This window comes from Triturus cristatus, chromosome 6 (genome assembly GCF_964204655.1).
Source record: "Triturus cristatus chromosome 6, aTriCri1.1, whole genome shotgun sequence".
Lineage (NCBI taxonomy): Eukaryota > Metazoa > Chordata > Amphibia > Caudata > Salamandridae > Triturus > Triturus cristatus.
The window spans coordinates 777,703,791-777,724,933 of NC_140589.1; positions in this window are offsets into that span (position 1 = coordinate 777,703,791).

The window sequence follows — 21,143 nt, forward strand, 5'->3', positions numbered from 1 at the left end:
AATCTGTGTGTCGTCAGCATAGGAGATAACCTCCATCCCAAAAGATCTAATAAGCCTGGCCAGTGGGGTAAAATAGATGTTAAAAAGGGTCGGACTTAAAGCCGACCCCTGAGGGACCCCACAAAGCACAGGAAGGGATGGAGACAGAAAATCCCCCAGCTTTACCCTCTGTTCCCTCTGATTAAGAAAGGATGTCAGCAGACTAAGTGCTGTGCCCTTGACCCCGATCTCCCTCAGCCTTGATGTTAATACTGAGGGAGACAGGGTATCAAAAGCAGCCGAGAGATCCAAGAGGATGAGGAGAGTAGTCAGTCCCTTATCAACCCTAGTGCGAATGGTGTCGAGCACGATAGTAAGGGCAGACTCGGTACTGTGTTCTCTCCTGAAGCCGTGCTGCGAGTGGTCCAGCTTATCATGGTCTTCCAGAAAATCAACAAGATGCTTATTTAGATGGATTTCCAGCATCTTGGCAGGAGCTGGAAGCAACGAGATAGGGCGGAAGTTCTTAAGCACACCCGGGTCAAGAGAGGGTTTTTTTAAAAGAGGCTTGACCACCGCTTTCTTCCACTGAAGGGGGAAGGTCCCTTCCTTAATTGCCCCATTCATCACACCCAGTAATGGTGGAAGAAGACAGTCTTTACACTGTTTGAGGAGTTTAAGGGGGCAGGGGTCTAATGGGGAACCCGACCTAACCTTGGTCAAGAGGCCATCGAGATCCAGTAGGGAAAGAGAGGGAAAACTGGACAAACTTCCAGAGGGCACCACCTCAGATAAAGATGGCGGAACACAGTCTAAGGGGATAGATAGAGTCACCCTTTGTAGCTCCAGAGCTGAATAAATATCCACAATCTTGGTGTTGAAGAATTGTGCAATATCATTGCACAGCTGTTGTGAGCTCACCACCGGGTCTGGCATCTTTAGTGAGGTAAGCGTGTCCACGATTTTAAAAAGATCTTTAGGTGAGGAAAGTGAGGCAGTAAGAGAGGTAAAATATTCTTGTTTGGTTTTTATTACCTCCTTCTTATATAGCCTCAACATAGTTTTATGTCTGTCCCTCTCACACACATACCCACTGGACCGCCAACGACGCTCCTGTCGCCGTAATCCCTGCCTAAGTAATCTGAGTGGTTCCGAGAACCAAGGGGCAGATGGAGTTCTTCTGGCCGAATAGCACAAGATGGCCGGTGCAAGTTCGTCCAGGGCTAAAGTAACCCCGTTCTCCAGCCTTTCGACCGCCGATGTAACCTCCTCCCCCGGGGCGATCAGAAGCCCTGCAATCTTGGGAACGAGTAGATTATTGGATAACTTTTTTAAGTTACGTCTTCGTTCAAACTTGGAAGGCATATTACCCCTATTACTGGACAGAGAGGTTGTAAGGACCAGAGGAATTGCATAATGGTCTGACCATGAAAGGGGGATAGGCAGTTCAGTGACCAACCGCATGTCGTTGGAGAAAACCCCATCCAGCGTATGGCCGGCCAAATGTGTGGGGCCTCTGACTAACTGTGTCAAACCGCACCCCGAGAAGGTATCCAAAAGAGACTGGGTTTCGGGCAACTCCACCTTCTCTAGATGAAAATTTACATCCCCCAGAACGGTGAGATGATCACAACCGAAGTGTGGTTCTAGGACCTCCAGCATTTGACTACAGAAGTCTACTTTGCTCCCTGGGGGTCTGTAGATCAGGAGGCCCTTAAACGGCACTCCATAATCCCCATTAATGGAAAATTGGAGAGCCTGAAAGGACTCCTGATGATCATCTAGGGGAATGATGTGACAGGTCAGATGGTCCCTGTGCAGGATGCCAATCCCTCCCCCCATCCGGCCCGTTCTGTCCATTCTGACTAAAATATAGCCATCTGGAACCGCCTCCACGAGATCAGGACCTGAGGAATCCTTTGCCCAGGTCTCAGTTATGAAAACCCAGTCCGGGACTCTGGACAACATGAAATCCTTAAAAGCTAGATTATTTTTAACCAAGGACCTCGCATTCAAAAGGAAACCCGTATGAGTCCTAGCCCTAGAGTCGAATTTGGGCCTCTGGGCCTCAGCTAATGGGGATACTCGCAGAAAAGGGGGACCAAAACAGGGACAGGTTGGGGATATCAAGAATCCCTCAGGAGCATACCTATGATGGCAAGGGAGTGTGGACGGTTTTAATAATGCAAGATCTTGCCACGTATATACTAACCTAGATTTCCCCCGCACGCAGTCATCTACTCCTCCGCCATCCAGCCCGTCCTCAGCGCGGACGGGCGCAGACGGGCTGGACTCTGGCGTGACTCCGGCGGGATTACGGCGAACACGCTGCGCGATCACGCTGCGCGTCAGCATGGCGGGAATATATAGGGCTGTGCTCAGGAACCACCTGCAAACAGGAGCGCTGGGACGCCTAGAAAACTAGCAGCCTTCCCTATCCAAGATGGCGCCTGTTAAAAGAGCACAATTCCGGGCGCCTAACGCGCTGGGGATAACCCGCTAAGCAGCGGTGAGGGGACCAATTTATAGTGCAAGAGAGAGGGTAAATAAAAACAGGGAAAAGCGGCGCAAATTAGCTTTAAAGACAATAAAAAACAGGAAATGTTAAAAATACAGTCTGACACTACCCTTACACACGAGCAGCCTTAGGATGCTTGACCAACCTAGAGGGCCCTTTATAAAGGCTCCCTATGTAATTGCCTGTGCTCAGGAACCACCTGCAAACAGGAGCGCTGGGACGCCTAGAAAACTAGCAGCCTTCCCTATCCAAGATGGCGCCTGTTAAAAGAGCACAATTCCGGGCGCCTAACGCGCTGGGGATAACCCGCTAAGCAGCGGTGAGGGGACCAATTTATAGTGCAAGAGAGAGGGTAAATAAAAACAGGGAAAAGCGGCGCAAATTAGCTTTAAAGACAATAAAAAACAGGAAATGTTAAAAATACAGTCTGACACTACCCTTACACACGAGCAGCCTTAGGATGCTTGACCAACCTAGAGGGCCCTTTATAAAGGCTCCCTATGTAATTGCCTGTGCTCAGGAACCACCTGCAAACAGGAGCGCTGGGACGCCTAGAAAACTAGCAGCCTTCCCTATCCAAGATGGCGCCTGTTAAAAGAGCACAATTACGGGCGCCTAACGCGCTGGGGATAACCCGCTAAGCAGCGGTGAGGGGACCAATTTATAGTGCAAGAGAGAGGGTAAATAAAAACAGGGAAAAGCGGCGCAAATTAGCTTTAAAGACAATAAAAAACAGGAAATGTTAAAAATACAGTCTGACACTACCCTTACACACGAGCAGCCTTAGGATGCTTGACCAACCTAGAGGGCCCTTTATAAAGGCTCCCTATGTAATTGCCTGTGCTCAGGAACCACCTGCAAACAGGAGCGCTGGGACGCCTAGAAAACTAGCAGCCTTCCCTATCCAAGATGGCGCCTGTTAAAAGAGCACAATTCCGGGCGCCTAACGCGCTGGGGATAACCCGCTAAGCAGCGGTGAGGGGACCAATTTATAGTGCAAGAGAGAGGGTAAATAAAAACAGGGAAAAGCGGCGCAAATTAGCTTTAAAGACAATAAAAAACAGGAAATGTTAAAAATACAGTCTGACACTACCCTTACACACGAGCAGCCTTAGCTGGCTATCTAAAGCTGGAGGCTGGGTCCCTTTGGTGGGCTTACTGGAGGGACAGGTCAGGTTTGGGGCCCTAAGGTCCCATGGTTGCCTGTGCCCAACAGAATCCCTCTGGGGGAGGTCCCTAACTACCTGTAAAGGAGATCCCTCAGGAATGTTTTTAACCATCACCTGGCTAGGGCTACTAGCCAGGCAATCCTCATTCTTTTGATGGGGAGGTTCTTGTGGACAGGGGCCCTCTTGGGGTCCACTGGCCTCCCTGACCTCTGCAGCCCTGGGCTGACTGAGGCAGGGTAGAGAGAGGCAGGCTACCTGCACCAGACTGGGTCCCAACTTGGAAGGGTCCACTGACCTCAGAGGCTCTGTCAGGCCAGGCCTGGCTACCTCTGGGGCAGTTCCTTCACAAGGGGTGAGGTCAGATCCCTGAGGAGGCTGACCTTTTCCTAATGTCTGGAGAGAGGGAGACTTTTCTTCCTCTCCACTACTCTCTGTTTGTGTGGAGTGATCCATAGTTTCAGGCTTCACTGCACCTATGTCAGTCTGAGTATGGGCTGAGACCATTACAGCCTTGCCAACCTTTCCAGGGAGGCACTCAGTTTGGGTTTGAGCTGTGACTGTCACAACTCTGCCAATCTCTACAGGGAAGTCTGTCTTTGCCTGGGCTGTGGCTACCACTGCCCTTCCAACCTTTTCGGGGAGGAAATCTACTTGGACAGGGGTTGTGGCTGGCACAACCCCACTACCCTTTTGTGAAAGGCCTACCATTTTAGAATGGGTGTCTTGTTCAACTCCAGACCAAGCTGAGAGTTCCAAGTCATTCCCCAGTAAGCAGTCTACAGGCAAGGTTGGGGACACTGCCACCCTCTTAGGGCCAGTGACACCTCCCCAGCTGAGACATACCTCTGCCATGGGATGACTGTTCTGTTTGCCATCAATGTTAGTTACCTGGTATGAGAAACCAGGCAAAAGCTGCTCAGAGGGAACTAGTCTGTGAGTCACCATAGTGATGCTAGCTCCAGTGTCTCTGTAGGCCTCAGCTTTTCTACCATTGATGTAGGGTTCCTGTCTGTACCTACCCAAAGTGTTGGGACAGGCATTGAAGTTGGCAAACCCCATGCCACCATCACAGACAAGAGTAGCTGCTGCAGGGGACTTGGCTAAGCCAGGGTCCACCTGTGTTCCCCAAGAAAACCCAACCAAATATTTGGGGGCACTCCCACCACCTGGGGGATTACTGCTGACAGTAATAGGTGGTGTTACAGGAGTAATTGGAGGAACAATTTTGTTTTTAGCCTTTGGGCAACTGCTTTCAGTTTTCCAATGCCCAGGAACTTTACATTCATGGCAGTAAGGCTTTTTAACTGTGGTAGAGGAGGGAGCTTGGGACCCACCACCGTGTGTGGAGTTTTGGGGCCCTGAGGAAGATTTCTCTTTTGTTTTATCCCCACCCTTCTCTTGAGGCTTGGTGGTATCTTTCTTTTGGTCACCACCCTCATTTTTAGGCCTAATCCTGGTCCTGACCCATTTATCTGCCCTCTTTCCCAATGCTTGGGGAGAGGTCAAATCTGAGTCTACCAGGTGTTGATGGAGAAGCTGGTTTTGACAATTACTAAGGATCTGCTCCCTCATAATCAAGTTGTACAATCCTGTATAGTCCTGCACCTTGCTGCCAGTTAACCAACCTTCCAAAGCCTTAGTGGCACAATCCACAAAATCAGACCAGTCCTGTGTCTGTGTCTTCTGGGTGTCTCTGAACAACAACCTATATTGCTCAGTGGTTAAGCCAAACCCATCTATCAGAGCACTCTTCAGGACTTTGTAATTGTCAGCATCCTCATCACTAACTGTGAGGAGCTTGTCTCTACCTTTGTCAGAAAAGGAGAGCCACAAGATAGCTGCCCACTGACTCTGGGGTACCTGCTGTACTTTGCAGGCCCTTTCCAAAGCAGTCATCCACTTGTGGATGTCATCCCCATTCTGATATGGGGGACTATCTTGCTTAGGTTTCTATGGTCATAAGACCTATCCCTATCTTTAGGAATGTTGCTGCCACCAGTGGGTCTTAGCCCACTTAGCTTTTGCTCTCTGGCCAGAGCAAGTCTCTCTTTGGCAAGGGCAAGTTCTTCCCTTTCAATCCTCAGATTGACTTCCCTCATTCTGGCCTGATGCTCTTTTCTCTCTGGGGAAGTCATTCCCCTGTGAGAAGAGGCATTGGAGCTATTAGAGACATGGGAGTGGATAGATTCCCTTGAAGGGGATCTTCCTCTCCTGCTTCTCTGGTTAAGTCTACTTGAGGGTATGAATGGGGGGACCCCAGTTAGACTCCCATGTAGGCTTAAGTTAGCCTGGCTAAGTCTCCCAACTTTGACCTGGCTGTCTACCTCATCTTCTGAAGTCCCATCTGACTCATTTGTAGTGGGTAGACCCTCACCTGTACCTAGGGTACTAACCTGGGAGGCCCTGTGAGCATCATACTCCTCTAGGATCTCCACTAGTTGAATGAGGGTAGGGTTTGAACCCTGTTTTAACTTTCTGGAGGTACACAATTGTCTCATCTCCTGAAAAGTTAGGGTATCATATCTAGAGGGGATCTTTCTAGGATCTACCCCTCCTGAGAGAGAATCAACTTGATCTCCTCTCAGAGACATGATCTAGCGAGGGTGTGGTGTGTGCACCTACCTACACTAGTTGTATCTACTAAACCTATCTAGTAGTTGTAGTCAGGGTGTGCTAGGCCCTTCAACCTACAACAACTAAGTCCAGTAGGACTTAAGTATTTATAATCTATGTTATATGTACCTAACAATATCTGTGTGATCTTTGAATTTAGTATCTCAAGATTACAATGGTATTAACAACAGCAAGCTCAGATCCCAACCGCTGCTCACCAATGTGAGAAGTTGGCCTGATATATGATGTCACTAATTCTAGTGTACACCTTGTATCAGTCCAAACAACCCTTATGGTGATTGGTTGTAAAATCAGCCTTATCGACCAGCTATCCTAGTGGTAGCATGGACAAGAGCAGTCTTAGGCTAAACTCTGTATGGCATGTGAAGCCAGCTGTTATACCATATGTAATCCCTTGAATACCAAATGAAAGGACACCACAACAGATATATATAAAAATAGAATGTATTTATTCAAGTCAAACTCTCAGCACTCTTTATGAGATTCGAGGTAAGTACAACACAGTCTTATTTAAGCATACATTAAGTCACACAGGTTAGTAATACAGTTAGGCCCTAGGGGCCACGCAAACCATATACTAAGTAAGTGGTATAAGAACCACTGTCACGAACACAGGATAGGCCTAGGCCTAGGGAATCACTGGGGCTACACTATACTACCAAAGGTTAGGAAGTGGGAGGCCCAAGGGATTCAGGTGCAGAGTGGAACCACTCACGCGTAATGAGTAAAAGTCGATAGAAACAGTAGTTATTAGAATTTAACAGTTTTAGGACACTTTTGGAATAGCTAGGAAGTCGAGACTTGGAAACTAGACCCTAGGATAGTCAATACCCTTGTGAGCACCGGAGTACTCAAGTTACCTAGCCCACGGGCTGCGGGTGCATAGGTGTGAACTTGCGTCGGGTTTCGTCGTGGACTCCTATGGATGCCTGAAGGAAAGTTGCTGACAGGCAGTCAGTGAAGAGTGTCCGGTGGATCCCAAGGATGGAATCAAGAAGGAAGGATACCTGCAAGCAGAAGGGACAGAGTCTAGGTCACCAGCCAGGAGCCGGGAAGGAACCAGGAAGGAACCAGGCGATGTCGTGCAGATGCAAGTGAAGAGGTGAAGCTTGTCGCAGCAGCCACGGGTACCAGGAGATGTCGAGGACGACCAGGACCAGGAGGCGAGCTGTCCCACGAAGGCTCTTGCTGTCGGCGTCGTCGATGTCGAGTTAGGACCCAACAAGCCTTGGCAAGCGGAACCCACGCAGAATGGAGGACTTGCTTCTGGTGCAGACCAGGAAGGTCTGGGGTGCTTCTCTTTCACAGAGGAGCGAGTGCCAGTCTGGAGGAGCCGGACCAGCAAGATGAAATCAAAGGTTTGTCGTCGCAGAGGTCACTAGCCAACGGGCCAGCAACCGGACAACACGTCGAGCAACTCAGGTGCAGAAGGGCCCCACGCAGAACATGTGAAGTGTGGGGAGCTGATCTTCTTTGCAGATGGTGCTCGGGATGGGGGCTTCTCAATTCCCCAAGCACAGCCTCGAGGAAGCATCAGAAGTCGCACTAGTCAGTTACTAGCCACTTTTCCCAAGTCACCGGTCCCACGTCCCTCGTCGCCTCCACGGGTGTCAGCTTCGCTGCATATGTGGATCGGGGTCAGAGGTGTCTGGAAGTCTCAGCACTGGTCAGTCTCTGCAGTCGTCCCTTGTAGGATCAGTCGCAAAGCAAGCAGCAGTCGCTGGATGGTGCCTGGTTGCCCAGGGTGGTCACTCCTTTGCCACAAGGGAGATTTCTTCAGTCTTCTTCCTGAGGTCGAATGTCGAAGGTCCAGAGTTTCTGTTCAAGTTGCAGATTCAGGTTAATCTAATTTGTAGGGCTCAGCTACCTACTGATATACTGGGCTAGTGGGCTGGGCTACCTGCAAGGTCCCTCCTATGGGTGGGACCAGGAAGGGGAGTGGTTACACCCTCTTTCCTTTGTCCAGTTTCGCGCCAGAGCTGGGGCTGGAGTGCCCCAGCGCCGGTTTGAACTGGACTATGCATGGAGCACCTTGTGTGCCCCAGGCATGTCTCATTCCTTTCAGCCCTCCCTGCCCCAATACACTAAAGTCTGTCTGGGGAGGTGCTAGCACCTCCCCAAGCAGGAAACCTATTGTCCAGGCCTCCCTGGCTGGGAGGACTCCCAGCTGCAGGAGGTCAGACTCGTGTCTGTGGCAGCAGCATCCATTTTGTGATGCTGAGGCTTTGGTCAGAGTTAAACAGCAAAGTAGGATTTTAACATGTCTCTCCCTCTAGAAGGGAGGAATAATATCCTCATCACCAGAAATGATATGGGGGTATTATTCCAAAGTGTTAGACACCTTACACGACATGTTTTTATAAAGCCAAACCATAGTTACCACAACCGTTTAAAATTATAAGGTACTTTAAGAGTATATGGTAGGCTATATCATAGAACAGCTATAAGGACATGGTTCCGAAAGCTGCAGACAGGCTCAGCTCATGCTAGAGCACCATCTCACATGTTACCAAGCACTCTGCCTCTAGGATTGTTAAGGCCTGCCATAGGAGTGGCTCACAGGTACACATGTGTCTATTTTAAGGGTAGATATAGGTATACTATATCTAAGCAAGGGGTGATTACACGACCTTTCCCCAGCTGAGTGATCAGCCAGTTGTGTCTGATTGGAAGGCCAGACCAGGGGTGGCATAATACATGCTGCAGCCCCTGGGAGGCCTAGGGTACACCTAAGCCCTGGGTACCTAGGGTACACTGTACAGGGTCCAATAAGGTGATCCTTACCAATTGGGTATGTACCTAGGGTACATGGAGTCCATTTTAAAGAGAGAGCAGACAGCCTGAGACCCTGAATGACAGGATCTCAGGCCAACTAAGTCGAAAAACCAGCTAGGCACTAGGCAAAAAGTTGGGGGTAACCATAGTCAGATATCCACCTTCCTACACACCTCACCATCCCCTGCCACTCAAAAGCCAGACATGCAATCACATCAGGCAGGCAGACAAAAACCACACAGAAATTCCAACTTCTAAAAGTGGCATTTCTAAAATAGTTATAATAAATCTGCGCACACCATTGCACTGCCTTTATTATTACCATTCTAAATATACTAAACTTGACCACGCTCATGTCAGTAATTACCACTGAAACACTTATCAGGGAATCCCCAATGCATTCCTATGGGACGGGAGCCCATAGTCGTGAGAAACCAAAATGGTTGTTTGTCACTACCAGGACATGTCACACACTTAAGGTACATGTCCTATCTTTTACCTATAATGCACCCTGCCCATAGGGCTAGCTAGGGCTGATCGTAGGAGTGACTTACATGCAAAAAAAGGTGTGTCAAAGACATGGTACACACTTTAGGTGCCACGTCACAACGGCAGTAACTCTGCGCGCACAGGCCCTGCAATGGCAGAGGCCTGAGACAGGTTTGCAAGGCTACTTTGGTGGGTGGCACAATCAGCGCTGCAAGCCCACCAGTAGCATTTAATTTACCAGCCCTGGGTATATGAGATACCACTTTACAAGGGACTGACAGGTAAATTAAATAGGCCAAACAATTGTAGACCAATCTTACCATATGTAACACAGAGAGCACACACACTTTACACTGGACAGCAGTGCTAAAGTGCCCAGAGTCCTAAAACCACAACACAATGTCAGAGAAAAGGCTAGGAGAAAGGCCAAAAGTTTAGGGATGACCCTGAAAAAAGGGCCAAGTCCAACAACAAGCATGGAAGGAAGATGTCCCAATCATTCCTCAGGGCTTCCGGTAGGCCTCTAATAAGAATAACATTCAGAGATGAGTTGAATCTCTCATCTAGCCCATTGGTTTGTGGATGCCACATTGACTGCATGAATGCAGACATGAAGTTTCTGCCCCTATCAGACACAACTTCCTTGGGGAAACCCACTCAGGTAAAACTCACCTGCAGGTCCTTTGCTAATGCAGGTGCAGTCATGGTCCTCAGAGGGATTGCCTCTGGGTACTGTGTGGTATGATCCACCAGAACCAGGATGAAGCTGCTGCCTGAAGCAGTCTAGGGATCCATAGGCCTTACAATGTCAATGCCCACCCTCTCAACGTTTGTGCCAATGGCTGATAGTGGGTTAAGGGGGGCTTTAAGCCTTTGCCCTGTCTTCCCACTAGCCAGGTAAGTTACACAGGTCCTGCAAAATGCATCTGAGTATTCCTGATCTTGGGCCAAAAGACGTGTCGGAAAAGCCCAGCAAAGGTCTTGCCTTGGCCCAGGTTTCCTGCCAGGGGACTCTCGTGAGCCAGTTCTAGTAGGGAGGCCCTATAGCATTGGGGGGCCACCAGGGCTCTTGTTGTCCCATGTACAGAAGCCGTAGGGTCACTGTGAAGGAGGTTGCCTCCCAGTAGATGTGATAACTCCCAGACGCATCACCTGCTGCTTAGGCTTCAGCCTGTTTCCTCCTGCCCTTAAGGGTTGGACACTCCCACTTTGCCCTACGGAACTCCTCCTTGTTGAGTCCTCCTTCTACATGACAACCAGCAAGTGTAGGTAAGTCACCAAGATAAGCAGTGCACTCATCAGTGGGCTCCAAGTGGCTACATCAGGTGCCCCACCGCCCTCACTGGAAAGATACTTGAGGGCTAGTTTACCATGCCCTATGCCTTTTCTCTTTTTAGCAGCTGGCTGGGCCATTGTTCCAGGCTCCAGCCCTTTCTGTCTCCATCCTGCGCAGCCACGAACCTTCACATTGCTCAGATCCAATGAGGTTAAACAAACATTTCAACATGAGCCTTGAGCTCTTCTTCTTTCCAAATAGTGGGCTCAATGTCATTACCCAACAAACAGTCCACAAGCATGGCAGGGCTCAGAGCAACTTTCAGGAGACCTGTAAACTCCCCATACCCACTAAAAGGTAACAAGGGCCATGGGAAAGAGACCCTCTCTGTTGTCAGCCACCACAACTTGGTGGAATGCATTTGGAATTACCTGCTCTGGGGACACCAGCTGATTTTTTTTACCATACATACTGGCACCTATATCCATCAGAGCATCAACACATTGCCAACTGATGGTGACCCATTACCTATACTTAGCAGCATTTGAGAGTACATGGATCTGAGGAACCATCTCACTGTCACCCAGGGCAATAGAGTAACCCCTGCAAACTCCCTCCCAATAACCCCTTGCGTGCTTCGGACGGCCCCTGGCCATCCGACGTCACGGTGGGCGTGTGCGGAGGATGGCCGGGGGCCATCTGAACCCCGCTCACTCATTAATTCGCCCGCACTGCGGGGGAATTTGCGCTGCACGCAAGAGGTTAATTGGAACAAGCTCTTCCTTCAGCACTACATAGCCACCCCTGGATTCTTTCCTCCAGTGTGAGGTGGTGCTCTTTTTGGACACTTGGGATCCCCTTTGTAGTGTCCATACTTAACGCACTCATAGCAGTTGGGAATTTTGGTATGCTGACTTTTGTCAGAGTAGTTCTCCATCTGGTCGCCAGATTGGGAATGTTTTGAGGGCCTTTAGAGAACTCTGTCTTTTTAGCTCCCCCTCCTTCTTCTGGAAGGAACCCTGATCACCCCTTTGTGAGTTCCCCAGATACCTTCCTGCACACTCCAGTGCTGATCCAGATGTCTGCCTCCCAAGCAAGTTTCCTGTTGACAGTTAAATTGCTATCAACTAACAAATATCAAGCATGTGCTCCTTTGAAATTAAGCTGTGCAGCCCTGTAGAATCATCAACCTTGCTGCTCGTCATCCAGCCCTTCAGTGCCTTACCAGCATATTCCAAGAAATCCACCCATGTTTGTGATGAGATTTTGTGGCTGCCTCTGAATCTGAGCATGAGATTTTGTGGCTGCCCCTGAATCCGAGCCCATACCTCTCAGGGGTCAGTCCAAACTTTGATGGCATTTATTGCAGTGTAGCATGTCTGGTCCTCTACGTTTAGTGTAAGGAGAGTGTCCCTCCCCACTGTTTGCAAATACTTCCACAAACTATTACCCCAGAACTCCTCTGTGACCTCGGGCACTCTTAGAGCCACTTCAAAAGCTGCAAGCCATTTGTCCATATCATCCCTTACCACATAACTAGGCACCAAATCCTTTGTGATCCTGACTCTAGGCTCACCAGGGGGCACTGTAGGTATGCTCCCACCATTGCTGTTGCTGGACCTCTCTCCCAGGCCTCGGATGTCCAGCTCTCTCATGCTGAGCTCATGGGCCATTTTCCTTTCTTCCATGGCCAACATTTTCTCTTCAAGAGCCTGCTCCTTCTCCAATTTAGCAAGGGCCTGCTCTTTGCCTAATGTGGAAAGATCCTATTTTAGTTGCCTTTCCTTCCTCCTGTCTGCCAGCTCCTCTGGGAACAGGTTTCTTGATGACACATTGCTGCCTGTTCTGCTGAGGACTTCCAGTCCTGGGATTATGCTACCCCCCACATCAGCAGGCTTCAAGACAAAACCTCCATCTTGGTCTTGCTCCAATCCTGCCTCATCATACTCTGACCCATCCACCTTATCCACTTCTCCTTCTGGGTGGGCTGCAGGTCATTCTGTTAAGGCTTTCTGACCACCAGAAATTGGGAGACAGGGTCAGTGACACTTAAAATCTCCCTGACCGACTTGTTAGCCTTCAAACTAAGCCATGAAGACCCAGCTTACCCATTTAACAGACAAGGCACACTGATTAGAATGTCGCGCAGAAGATGCTGAAAGATGCAATCGGCATGACAACGTGCACATAGTGGGTCTCCTGTAGGTGACTGATAGGCCAGACATGGTGGCCTACCTGGAACCTTGGCTACGTTCTGTGGTGATCCTATCACAGCTCACACCCTTCTTTGGCCTGGAGAGGCCATACCGGGTCCACGCTCGACCACCAGCTCAGGGACTCCCACCCAGATCCATTGTCGCCAGACTATAACACTACAGAGATAGGGACTTACTGTTGTAACGCGCAAGGGAAGCAGGCCCATTCCGAGTAGGAAATAGCAAGGTCCGACTGTTCCCAGACTTTACAGTTGCTGTGCAGGCCAAGCTGACCTCTTTCTTAGAGGTGTAAGGAATGCTCTGGGACAAATTGATCCAGTACTCACTTTTCTTTCCAGCCAAGCTGAAGATCCTGTTAGTTGACAACTCCCACTTCTGAACGATGAGGCCTGATCGTGGCTGGAAGCTTACCGAGCTGGAACTGACAGGCCGTGGACCAACACAGGCAAGGCGCGCTAATGCCAGCGGAATCAGCGTAGGTCACTGGGGCGGGCCACGATGGGGAGTGCTGAAAAAATCCACCCAGATTCAATCAGACACTGATACCGGGGCCTCCCACGTAGATGCCAATCGGAACCCCAAGTGGGTGCTTCCAGCTCAGATTCACTGTACCTTGAAGATGACAAAATGTCTAAGGTGACTCCCAGGAGGAGAGAGGACATTGTTTAAGCTTCCCCTCTCTACTTAGCATACCTGCCTCCCAATGTGGACAACGATTGCAGTACCTATGCTGGCACAGCCACCAGAAACAGCAAAGCTGATTCGTTCTTGCCTTCCCCCATATCGCCATTCCAGAGATTCGGGAATGGTGGTGCTGTGTGTTTATCACTTTTTCAAAGATTGGGTGACCAGCCATTGCTGGGCTGCTCAGGGGTCGGGGAGTCAGGAATTTTGTTGTTCATTGCTGTTCAATGCTGTCTTGGGAGTGAAAGTGATGAGTGGGGGGCTGAGGGCCAAGGGAATGTCTTACACTTGGCAGACACACAGACCCCATCATGACCACCTCACATAGTACTTACAAACTGATGACCTGCAATGTATATGGGTTTGGATCAGCAACAAAGCACCAAAAATCCTAATATATCCTAAACAATGGGGGGGTTCATATTGCTCTTCTTCAAGAGACTCACCATACGCTTATGAAGGCCAATCACCTCCAGTGACAGTGACAGGGCCAAATTCATGCCACTACCTATTCGGCCTTTGCAAGGTGGCATTGCTTTGGGTGAGGGCAGGAGTCCGCTATGAAGCCATAACAATTGACACGGAGAAGGGAGACCTCTAAATCTTGCTGGAGGGGCAGATCTGTAAAAAAACATTGGTCTGAGGTACCATGTATGCACCCAACTAGGATTAAGACCCCTTATTTCATGTCCTATTGACATGACTGGGCTGCCTAGAGAGGGGCCACTCCTTATTGGGGAGTGACTTCAACTGCGCACTTGGCACAACCCTAGACTGCTCTGTTCAATTAATGCTGGGAGGGGTAGCCCATAGGGTGGATGGCAACTTGACCAAATGGGTAACGCACTGGGACATGGAGGACACCTGGTGCACCAAATACCCAACAGAAAGGGACTGCTCCTTTTACTCGGGCTGTACTGGTTACATACTAGGATTGACTGCTTTGTTTGCTCTAAGTTCTTCAGTGGCTGCATAATGCACACAGAGTACTTGGACCATACCCTGTAAGCCCAGAGTCCTCTCCTCCTGACCTACAACCGACTGATGAACGCATACTTATACCCATATGGAAGCTGCACTCGGCAGCCCTTGAGGATACTCTCTTCAGGGATGCATTATCAGACAAGGTGACCAGATACTTTGCCTCAAACCTTGGAGTGGCATAAAGTCTGTGCTTGGAGTGGGAGGCCTTTAAGGTGGTGGTGAAGGGGCACTGCTTGGGACAGTCAGTGGGTATCTGTCAGGACCTGGAACAGGACTTTCTGAAACTAGAGGATGACCTCCATGCTTGCAATAATGAACACAATTCTATACTGGAGGTTCTCCCATGACTGTTAGAGACAGAAAGAATTATACAATGTATCCTTGGTACACCTCAGATGCCATGATTCTAAGATCTGCATGAATTGAGCCCATGAGGAGGATGGGAAGTCGGGAGACTCCTGTTCTAGTTTGTCTGCCTCGAGAGCAAGAAGGCCCTTTTCACCCACCTGATGACTTTGGGTAGGACTCCCCTCTCTTCCCGGAAAAATATCAATGGTAGGTTCAGGGATTATTATGTCTCCCTTTATCACCCACTGGTGGTGGATCCCCTGGTGACATTTGGCCCTTTTTCAGACCGCCTGTTTCCTCTTCGGTGCCTCCACAATAAGGGACAGGGGCCGTTGGGTGCCCCGGTTATGGAACTGGAAATCAGTGATGCCATTAAATCCATGGTGTCGGGAAAGAAACCAGGTGCTGATGGACTCCTCTGGAATTCTTGGCAGATTTTGAAGGAGAACTGGCACTGAGGCTAGCAGCAATGTATACAGAGGCGAACAAGACTGGGATCGTTGGTGGTTCCCTGGCCTAAATCCACTTCCCAAGAAGCAACGGTCTCTGACTTTCTACACCCCTCCATGCTTAATTCAGACTTTAAAATACTCAGCAAAGTACTGGCCTTTCAGTTATTACCCCACATGCACGCACTGATTCACTTTGATCAAAACAAGTTCACACCAACCTGTGATACCTCCCTTAATATTCATAGACTCTACTCTATCCTCTACACCTGCCACTGTCCCCCAACCCTCTTGCAATCATCATGATACTTCTTGGATGCCACCATACTGCGAATGGGAATTGGCCCTAGATGGACGTGATGTGTATGATTAGTCTACATCTGCCCGATGGTGAGGGTAAGCACGGGACAAATTATGTCTAAGGCTTATGAGGTGTTCAGGGGTACCAGGCATGGATGCCCCCTGGTGCCCCTTTTGTTCACCATAACCATTGAACCCCTGGTGGAAATGTTCCATACAGGGTGTGGATTGGGGCACAGAAGTGGACCGTACATTTCATGTCATCTCCCTATATGCTGGCGACCTCCTTATTTATCTTAGATAAGGCAAACAAAACATTCCTTGCGACCCTTGACCTTGCCTTGACCTTGCCTGGTAGCTTGCTTCCCCCCCCCGCTGCAGCTCCACCTGCGTTCCTGCTGCCGCCTGCTGCCGCCGCTGAAGTCGAGGCCCTCTAGCACCTGCAGGCTACCACCTGCGCCTCATCCCTGGTGGCCAGTGGTGGCCTTAGGTTTGTATCTGCTCTCTGTTGTGCCTGTATTCTGTCTGCCCGTCTCTCTTCTGTACTCCTCTGCCCTCCTTCTGTACACCCGTTCCTCTTCTGTACCCCCCTGCCCCCCGCTCGCCGCTGTGACCTCTTTTACTTCTGTGCCCCCACTGCCCGGTTTTCTCCCTCTGTCCCTCGTCTGCCTTCCGCCCCTGCTGCGACCTTTCTGCTCTGTGCCCCCTGCCCATCTGTATGGCTGCTGCTGTGCCCCCTTTTCTGCTTCTGTACCCCTTTTTGCCTTGTTTTCCTACCTTGCGACCGCTTCACTTCCCTGCTCCTGTCCCCGCCGCTGCATCCCCCGCGGCCCCGCCCCCTCTGAGCCCATTCGCTGCCTCTGCCACCCGCCTCCCAGCTGCTCCTCCCACCCCACCTCCCCATATATGGCGGCCGCTGCACGGCCGCGCGCAGCGGGTGCACCACTGGCACGCCGCGCCTGGACCGCGCACAGTGCCAGATGCCCTGGCCCCCGCACCAGCCATGAAGACCGCCTCCGTTACGACGCCAGCACCCTCGTCACTCTCAACTCAGGAAGGACCCACACCTATTGCAAGGCCGCCCCGAAACGCACCCACGGTCCCTTCGCCTGCCAGAACTGCAGCTTCTCCTACCTCGAAGGCGCCGAGACACCTGCCACGACGGAACCCAACCAGCTCAGATGCATCCTGATCAGCACCCGCTCCGCACGCAAACATGCCGTCGAGCTCTGGGACCTACTCGACACCGCATCTCCGGACGTCGCCTTCCTGACCGAGACCTGGATGAACGAAGCCTCCTCTCCAGACATCGCCATACCCATCCCCGACGGATACAAAATCACCCGCAGAGACCGCACCATCGGAGCCGGAGGAGGAATCGCCATCATCCACAAGAACACCATCAGGGTCTCAACAAACACCAACGACACTCTCAGCACCGCCGAACACATGCACTTCCAGATCCACACGGACCCCAAGACCACCCTAAGAGGCACCCTCGTCTACAGACCGCCCGGACCCCGACCACAATTCTGCGACTCCATCGCCGACTTCATCAGCATGCACGCGCTGACCTCCACTGACTACATCCTCCTCGGAGACCTGAACTATCATCTGGAGAGCAACAACGACAGCAACTCCTCCACCCTGATCGACAACCTCGCCAACCTCGGACTAAAACAGCTCGTCACGACACCGACCCACATCGCCGTTCACACGCTCGATGCCATCTTCTCCTCAAGCCCCCACGTCGCCTTCAGCCATGCCTCCGAACTCACCTGGACAGACCACCACTGCATCCACTTCACCTTCCGAAAACCCCTCACACACCACCACACCCTACAGATCCCCCGCTGCTGCTGGGGCAAAGTCACTGAAGAACAACTACAGACAAACCTCGCACTCAACCCACCGACCAACCCCACCAACCCCAATGATGGTGCACGCATCCTCAGACGCTGGATGGACGACTGCATCAACACCTTAGCCCCTCTGAAAAAGCCAACCAACAGAGACACCAGCAAGAGAGACAGCTGGTTCACCCCGGAACTCCTAGCATCAAAGCGCACCTGCTGGAAATTGGAGAACAAATGGCACAGCAAGAAGACAACGGACAGCCGTGCTGCCCACAAAGACGCCATTCGCAACCACCACCACCTCATCAGGACCACTAAAAGGACCTCCTTCAAGGACCTCCTCAACAACAACGCACACAACAGCAAGGAGCTCTTCAACATCGTGAAGGAACTCTCCAACCCCAGCTCCAGCGCCAACGACATTCCGTCATCGCAAGCCCTGTGCGACTCCCTCGCCACCTGCTTTCACCGCAAAATCACCGACATCCATGACAGCTTCAACCCCCGGATGACCCCTACAGGCCTCGACATGCCGGACCCACCACACCCCATCGACCACGACTCCCTGACAACCTGGGCCAACGTGAGCATCGAGGACACAATCAAGACCATGAGCACAATCCACTCCGGCTCCCCGTCTGACCCTCTTCCACACCACATCTTCAACAAAGCCGGCAGCTTCATCGCACCCCACCTGCGCAATGTCATCAACCTCTCCTTCGAGACCGTTACCTTCCCTGAGAGCTGGAAGCATGCCGAGATCAACGCCCTACTGAAGAAACCCATGGCGGATCCGAGCGACCTCAATAACTTCCGGCCCATCTCCCTGCATCCGTTCCCAGCAAAGGTCATCGAGAAGATAGTTAGCATCCAGCTCACCCGTCACCTCGAAGACAACAGCATCCTGGACCCCTTCCCATCAGGATTCCACAGCAACCACAGCACCGAGACCGCCCTCATCGCCGCCACAGACGACATCAGGATCCTGCTAGACAACGGCGAGACGGCGGCCCTCATCTTCCTGGACCTCTCTGCCGCCTGCGACACCGTCTGCCACTGCACACTACGCACACGCCTCCATGACGCAGGGATCTGAGACAAGGCTCTGGACTGGGCCACCTCCTTCCTCTCTGGCAGAACTCAGAGAATCCACCTCCCCAGTTCCAGTCCGAAGCCTCCAAGATCATCTGCGGCGTCCCGCAGGGATCCTCCCTCAGCCTGACGCTGTTCAACATCTACATGGCACCACTCGCACGCATCGCCCGACAGCACGACCTCAACATAATCTCCTACGCCGACGACACACAGCTGATCCTCTCCCTCACCAAGGACCCCTCACCGCCAAATCCAACCTCCACCAGGGAATGAAGGCTGTCGCCGACTGGATGGAGGAAAGCCAACTTAAGCTGAACACAGACAAGACGGAGATCCTCATCCTCGGGCCCAACCCCTCAGCATTGGATGACTCCCGGTGGCCTGCATCACTGGGGACACTCCTACCAACCACGCACGCAACCTGGAAGTCATCCTCGACTCAAAACTCACCATGACCAAACAAGTCAACGCAGTCTCCTCTACCTGCTTCAACACCCTCCGCATGCTCCGCAAGATCTACAGATGGATCCCGACAGACACGAGGAAAACAGTCACCCAGGAACTAGTCAGCAGCAGACTCGACTATGGAAAAGCTCATCAACAGACTGCAAAGAATCCAGAACGCCTCTGCACGCCTGATCCTCGACATCCCGCGCCGCAACCACATCACCCCCCACATGAGGAACCTGCACTGGCTCCCCGTTGACAGAAGAATCTCCTTCAAGCTCCTGATCCACGCACACAATGCACTCCACAAAACCGGCTCAGCCTATCTCAACAGTCGACTCAACCTTCTACGTACCCAGCAGGAAACTCAGCTCCGCCAACCACGCCCTGGCCACGGTCCCGCGCATCCGTAGAACCACATCCGGAGGCAGGTCCTTCTCCCACCGCGCCGCCAAGACCTGGAACACCCTCCCCCTCAACCTACGACAAACCGAAGACCTGCTGACCTTCAGGAGACGACTCAAGACCTGGCTTTTCGACCAGTAGCAGCAGCACCCCCCCCCTCCCTCAGCGCCTTGAAATCCTTGCGGGTAAGTAGTGCACTTTACAAATTAACTGATTGATTGATTGATTGATTGATTGATCCCTCAGGTGTTGCAGCTTCTTGAAGAATTTGGCCTCTACTCGGGTCTTCAGGAAAACCAGGGCAAGACAGGTGTGTTCCCAGTAGGGGTGGGCAGAAAATTCCGCTCTGCCAGCGTAGCAGATAAAGCCAGCCACCCCTGCTCACCGGCCCGGTCCCTGCTTCTGAAAGCAGCCAGGCCGGGGAGAGCCTCCCCGGGCCCCGGTGGACCCCTGTCTCCAGCGCCCGGACCCTCGGCTGGCTTGCAGGACGGGGGGCTCCCGCACCCCGGGGCCTGCCGGACGGAGCACGAGCCCCGGGCCCGGTCCCAGCTTCAGAACCCTAGCCAGGCCGGGGAGAGCCTCCCCGGGCCCCGGTGGACACCCTTCCCCAGCGCCTGGACCCTCGGCTGGCTTGCAGGACGGGGGGCTCCCGCACCATGGGACACTGTGACGGAGCACAAGCCCCGGGTCCGGGCCCAGCCTCCGAACCCTAGCCAGGCTGGGGAGAGCCTCCCTGGGCCCCGGTGGACACCATTCCCCAGCGCCTGGACCCTCGGCTGGCTTACAGGACAGAGGGCTCCCGCACCCTGGGACACTGGGACGGAGCACAAGCCCTGGGTCTGGGCCCAGCTTCCGAACCCTAGCCAGGCCAGGGAGAGCCTCCCCGGGCCACGGTGGACACCCTTCCCCAGCGCACGGACCCTCGGCTGGCTTACATGACGGGGGCTCCCGCACCCTGGGACACTGGGACGGAGCACAAGCCCCGGGTCCGGGCCCAGCTTCCGAACCCTAGCCAGGCTGGGGAGAGCCTCACCGGGCCACGGTGGACACCCTTCCCCAGCGCCCGGACCCTCGGCTGGCTTGCAGGACGGGGGGCTCCCGCACCATGCGACACTGTGACGGAGCACAAGGCCCGGGTCCGGGCCCAGCTTCCGAACCCTAGCCAGGCTGGGGGGGGAGCCTCCCCGGGCCCCTGTGGACACCCTTCCCCAGCACCCGGATCCTCGGCTGGCTTGCAGGACGGAGGGCTCCCACACCCCGGGGCCTGCCGGACGGAGCACGAGCCCCAGGCCCGGTCCCAGCTTCCGAACCCTAGCCAGGCCTGGGAGAGCCTCCCCGTGCCCCCGGTGGACCCCCTGTCCCCAGCACCCGGACCCTCGGCTGGAACCAAGGAGGGTTAAGCCCAGGCCACGTCCTCTCCCCGGCGGCCTGCCCGGGGAGCCCATTTTTCTCAACTATTAAGCCCCCACATAGTGGGGACTTACAGAACTCTGGGGAAGGACAAAAGTTGGAGTCAGCC